Source organism: Zingiber officinale, chromosome 6A, assembly GCF_018446385.1.
Source record: "Zingiber officinale cultivar Zhangliang chromosome 6A, Zo_v1.1, whole genome shotgun sequence".
Classification (NCBI taxonomy): Eukaryota; Viridiplantae; Streptophyta; class Magnoliopsida; order Zingiberales; family Zingiberaceae; genus Zingiber; species Zingiber officinale.
Genome location: NC_055997.1, coordinates 13,827,788 through 13,834,043, shown reverse-complemented (window position 1 = coordinate 13,834,043; position 6,256 = coordinate 13,827,788). Strand labels below are relative to the sequence as shown.

Here is a 6,256-nt window from a genome sequence, read left to right as displayed (position 1 = left end):
TCAACCACCTTGGATTAATAAACGTATAAAGTAAAATAATACCTCGGAAGACCGATCTCTCAGCTCCCTGTGTCTCCTCTCGAGTGACAGCATAAACATGACCCTCCTCTGAGCTCAACTGTGGCATGCCTGGGGTGGTCCGTGCTGGAATAGAAGGTGCAGGAACCGGCTGCTGATACTGAGACTGAGGCTGCTGCTGGTATGCTGAGTAGGGCTGAGGTGAATGGAAATCCTGCTGTACAGGAAATGCCTGATGAGAAAATACTGCGGCAGAATACTGTGTAGTCGCTGGTTCCTGACCCTGCACATGATATATCTGTCCCTGAGTAGGCTGAGGTCTCTGCTGACGAGAAGCACCCTGATTCGTTTGAGATCCTCCCTGCTGCCATGGCTGGGTGGGTCGATCTCCCTGAAAGGTAACTTTGGTAGTCTCTAACTGATCCTTCAAGGAACATTCCCGACTTTCATGGCCCAGAAGTTTACAATAGAAGCATATCGAATGATCCAACGGACAATCGGGTTTGAGGTGACTTTTCGAACCGCACTGGAAACACCTAGTTCCACCACTGTCCTTCTTCCGATCTCTCTTAGGGAAACAAGTAGACTCGTCCATGGTTCGCCCTGATTTCTGTGGCCGTGAAGATCCTTCGGAGGTAACTTGCAAGTCTTGACCCTTATTCCCTCTCTTTTGCGACAGCTGCTTGTCATTACTTTTCTCCTGATTTACCTGCTGCTGAGTCATCTCGATAAACAGTGCACGATCCAAAACTTCTCGGTAGGAGCTACCTGGAAATCCTGACATCCTAAGTCGAATATATGCTGCTAAACCCTGGGTGAACTGCTGCATCCGATCATAATCCTGCGCCACTAAGTGAGGACAAAATTCTGCCAACCTACAGAATTCAGCATTGTACTCCATCACTGACCGGTCGCCCTGCTTGAGATTCAGAAATTCCTGACGTCGAGCTGATGAGGTCATTGGGAAATATTCGCTCAAACGCGTCTAACATCACCCATGTGATCGCTCTCCAAAGATTGTCTCTGATGTCCCACCATGTGACGATCCGGATATGATCGCCAGCCCACTTTCTCCTCGTCAGTGCAACCTCGGTACCCAAAGGTGCTCTCTAAATTCTTCAACCAATCTGCTCCGCCCAAATATAAGGTAAATCTGTCTGGCGGACCTCGCTAGCAAGTGTCAGAGAGCTCATCCCTCGTCCAATCGGTGGTAGCGGGGTAGGAAGTCTTGATGGTATCCGAGGGAATCAGGTGAAATTCCGATCTCTACCCGATGGTATGTCAAGGGATCTCCGAGGTCGCGCCCACGATCTCTAGGAGTCTCGATGGGTGCATCCTCGACTAAGTCTCAACATCACCGATCCCTAGAAGAATCGCCTCCCGAGTCATTGGTTACGGTTCCTCGGCCTCGATTGGTTGTTTCAGTGGTGCCTTGACCACGAGAACCATTCGCTCGACCACGTCTCATACCGGTGTAAACCACTAATAAGTACTACAAACAATATAAGTTCGTACTTATAAAACTTACACCTATAACTTGGAGGTGTTCCGCCTCCGCCTGGTCCCAAATCCCAAAAAGTCACTTGAGGAATAAAATCACGAAAAATCCAAAACGTACGAATCGACATCGTAAACCTGTGGCTCGATACCAATAAATTGTCACGCCCGAGAGTAAGGTTGTCCGATGAAAATCGGACAGACCTCCCGTAGCAGTGACAAATGAAACCGGTACACATCACCAACAGATAATACATATGCAAATAAAATTACAACCACGCAGATAATATGCAGCCCACACGGCTGGAAAATCAAACACAGCGGAAAACAAAAATAACAAGTATAAAGTAACAAAAACTCACCGCGGGCCGGCCCGGCTTGACTCCTCGACAAAACAACCAAATACAAAATAACAAGTTCACAGCCCAATTATTACAATGCTAAATTCAAAGGTTTAACTCAAAACAAAATGAAAACCAAAATCATAAAACCGTCCTCGGAAGTGACGTGGGACCGGCAGTCGGGATCCTCCTCCAAGTGTACTTGGATCGCTATCAGCTACCTGGTGAAATTACCAATATACGGGGTGGTGAGTATAAAGACTCAGCGGGTAATGGAGTAGACAGTGCATGAGTATCATAAACAGCTAAAAGTACAACAGGATTCAGTCTCGTGAAAGATAAATAGCAGATACTACTGGGTAAACAAAGTATATATCCATACCTGAAACCATATCCTAGGCTAGTAAGGGAAGGTAGATGTAGCAAAGTCCTGCTACAGTACTGCTCATAACTACATGGTATCATGTGAGGTATATACAGGTCAACAGTAAGTAAGCCAGTGTCTAAACACCTAACATAGGTATAAATCTCAACCTAAGTAAGCATAACAGCATAAATAAACAACAACAGCACAATCTAACAACAGCAGCATAGTTAAGCAACAACAGCATAAGTAAACAACCAGCAGATATAATAACAACATTGTATGTACGGATGGTCACCCCGCCCACCTCTCTGCACCACGACCCCTGTATGGTCGAGAGGCCGGATCGATGACAAACTGTACCACCCAAAGGCCGCCACTACTCTCGAGTGACCGGATGGACAGGTGCTGAGTAGCTAACTAGCTACACTGCGACGGGGGTCCCTGCTGCTCGCAACTCCAGCCACCACTACCCACGAGTGACCGAGTGTGGAACGACAGGACAAGCGGCATCAACTCCAGCTACCACTCTCTCGAGTGGCCTCAACCACAAGGGAGCCAAAGTCGTCGGCTATGCATGCAATGACATGATGCGAATAATGCAACAGTCATCATATATATATAACAGGAAATCAGGTATGCTACATGAATCTGCATGCTCAATACTAAGCATAAATAAACAGTAATCAAAGCAGGTAAACATGGTATCAGGTGTCCATATATCCAATACCTACTACTATAGTATCTGCTAAATATCATCGATAGCAACGAGAGACTGTATAGATACAGAAACGAGTGGCTCAAAGATTGAGTGGATCAAGTATCAAGCACAAGAGATAAGACGAGTGGAGTCAAGATAAATACTACGTATATGAAACTAACTCATGCACTAAGATCGATATCTAAAGAAGCAAGTCAAGAAGTACCCGCCTCTAGGTGTAGGTTGAATCCGACGTCTATCTCGTCGCGACGCTCATCCCGATCAAAGTCCTGCGTCAACATATCAATTTTAGTTGATCCAACACATGAGACAAATAGCTAATCCAGATTTATTCATTACTTAAACACATTGCCATTGATCTACTCCCAACCAATCCATAACCCTAATTTATGCCTTCACATCACAAGATTTCCAGTAGGATCTTAACACTGCTAGAATTTCCAAATCACCACCTTGTTTTCTTGACACAGGTGAACAATCTACTGAATAACACATCCCTTAAACAAAACCCTACAGATAAATCTTCTAAGTATCAATCAAACAAACCTCTCAATTATTTCCACATTTCAAATTTCTAACAAATACACATACCTTACCACAACTCCTCACTGTCGACTCACTGTCGAGAGATGTGGTAGCCAGCGCTGGCACGCTGGTGCTGCCTACTGCCACAAATTCACCATTCAGAGCCTCCACGAGACTACAAACAAAGGCAATCTCACTGATCAGTACCCCATTCAAACAAAATTCACTACCTAGGTCTACAGATCGAATTCCTGGAGTTGTGGAGACCTTACCTACTGTTTCCCGGAGGCAAACCAGCTGCTGGAAGTCGTGGCCGAGCCCCTCTCAGTGAGCCACTGCCAAAACAACATCTAACTCAATACAATCCTCTCAACCTAGTATCAATTCACAGATCTTCATAGCTAAGAAACCCTAATCTACACCATCCTCACCTCAATTTACCTCCACGACAGGAAACACCTCAACCGGCACAGAGATCTCGATGGAGAAACTCAGCTTTAGAGCTCTGGAAATCGAACCCACCGTTTGGAGTACTTCTCACCAAGATCGGGCCCTAGGGATCGGCGATTCTTCCTCAGCAACTCCAGAGCTCAGACCTGTTCCTTCCGGCCGGAGATTCTTCGCGTGCTACGGCTCTCTGAAGAAGGCTCCACCGTCGCGACCTCTGTTAAGGGGTTGAGAAGCTCGGAGGCTCGATCCGCGACAAGGCGCCGGTGATCAGGCGCGAGCGTGCGTCGAGATCGAGTCCGTCGACGAGATCGGGAGGAAAGGAGAGGGGAGTCGGCGTTTTAGTGCTTAGCACTGTAGCTTCTTAAACGGTAGGGTTTAATTAACCTAGGTTGTTATTATTTCTTAATCGGTAGTTTTTCTTAACCACTTTATGTTTAACAATTTATCCCCTTAAACTCCTCTATACAACCTCCAAATAATTCCAGAAAAATACCTAAAAATTCTCATAAATTCTTATAGGTTATTTACTTTTGCCGTATCTCATAGCCCAATCGTCTCAGAAGGACTCATCGTCGACTGAAGTATCAAGATTAAAACGATGGCCGGACCAATGATCTGTCCACCAAAATTAGGAGAATTTGTGTCATGGAAGAAACACATGGAGGTATTCTTCAAAACTGACTTTGAAATTCTACTAATAATTAAATACAATTTTGTAGCTCCAAAAACTCCCCAAGGAGAAGAAAAAGAAGAACATCAATGGACTAAGAAGGAGCAAGCAGACTTTATAGCAAACGGACGAGCCGAATTTCACCTACTTAGTGTACTTTCACCCCAGGAAGTAAATCGAATCGGAGATTACACCTTAGCAAAGGAACTTTGGGAGAAGTTCCTGGAACTGCACAAAGGAACTTCCGAAACAAAGCTTGCGAGATGGGACGTGCTCCGGAATCAACTAACGAACCTCCGGATGGAAGAAGGAGAGTTAGTAGCACAACTACACGGAAGACTCAAGGAGCTAATCACCGGATTATCAAACCTCAGAGAAATCGTAATGAATCAAGACGCACAAAGGTATGCATTAAATGCATTCCCAATAACACCAGAATAGACATCTATAGTAGACTCCTACTATATCTCAAAGGATCTCGAGGTAAGTACACTAGACAATCTCTTTTCCATTTTTGAATTACATGAATCTCGGTGTGTAGGACAAAAGAGACCGAGCCAAAATAAATCCATAAAGGCAAGAATGATTCTGACTTTGAAGAATCAATTGATGAAGATGAAGCTGCCCTAATGGTAAGAAAGTTCAATAAGTTTATTCAATCTAATAAATTTAAATCACAGACGAATAAGGATTATCGAAGCAAAAGAAAGGTCCACTATTACAACTGCAACGAAGAAGGGCACATCAAGGATGAATGTCCTAAACTAAAAAAGAAGGAAAAGGAAAAGTATAAAAGACCAACATCCTCCAAACACAAGAACCTGAAGGCCACATGGGATGAATCATCATCCTCTGAGTCCGAGGTTTATGCCTGTTAGAGTGTATACTGAAAGCCTAAGCTTTGTAAACATTCATTATGAATAAAGAATCACATTTGGTCAAATTGTCTACATTTAGTTGTAGTTGTTCAATTAATTTATACTGTAGATAACATAGTATGTGGTGCCACATGCAGAAGATGATGTTATCAGTACCTTATAAATTATAAACAGTAGCTCACGACCAAAATGGAAAGGAACAAATCATTAGAAGGTCGTAGTGTAATTAGGTATCAGTTTATCTTGACTGTATAATTACACTAGTACACTTAGATGTTAGAGTGTATACTAAAAGCCTAGCTTTTGGTATAAACATTTATCTAGAAATAAGAATCACATTGGTCAAATGACTACATTTATGATAAATGTAGTTGTTCAATTAATTTATATTGTAGATAACATGGTGTGTGGTGTCACATACAGAAGATCATGTTATCAGTACCTTATAAATTATAAACAGTAGCTCACGACCAAGATGGAAAGGAACAAACCATTGGAAGGTCGTAGTGTAATTAGGTATTAGTTTATCTTAACTATATAATTACACTAGTACACTTAAAGTGTATTGAGTAGGACCATTTGAGGTCATTCCTTTTATACTGACTTAATAAAGGAACAAAGACCTCAGTTATTATGGAAGCATGTGCTCTTAATCCTAATATAATAACAAGCACATATATTTGATATTTATTTCTTTAATTTATCAATGGGTGAGATTTAGTTCGATAAATCAATAAGCCCGATAAGTTGGGAAATGATATCACTTATAATGTGTGTTGTTGATTATAGAAG

The 6,256-nt window shown here is 42.8% G+C and overlaps 1 long non-coding RNA gene across 1 annotated transcript; it reads right to left on the bottom strand.

Annotated features, from left to right (window-relative positions):
- Positions 1 to 3,166: 3,166 nt before the first annotated feature.
- On the bottom strand, positions 3,167 to 4,277 carry LOC121993735. The gene is made up of 4 exons (XR_006115386.1): positions 3,898 to 4,277; positions 3,739 to 3,801; positions 3,533 to 3,641; positions 3,167 to 3,210 (listed from the first exon to the last, which is right to left on the bottom strand). It is a non-coding gene; the product is annotated as an uncharacterized LOC121993735 (long non-coding RNA).
- Positions 4,278 to 6,256: the final 1,979 nt, after the last annotated feature.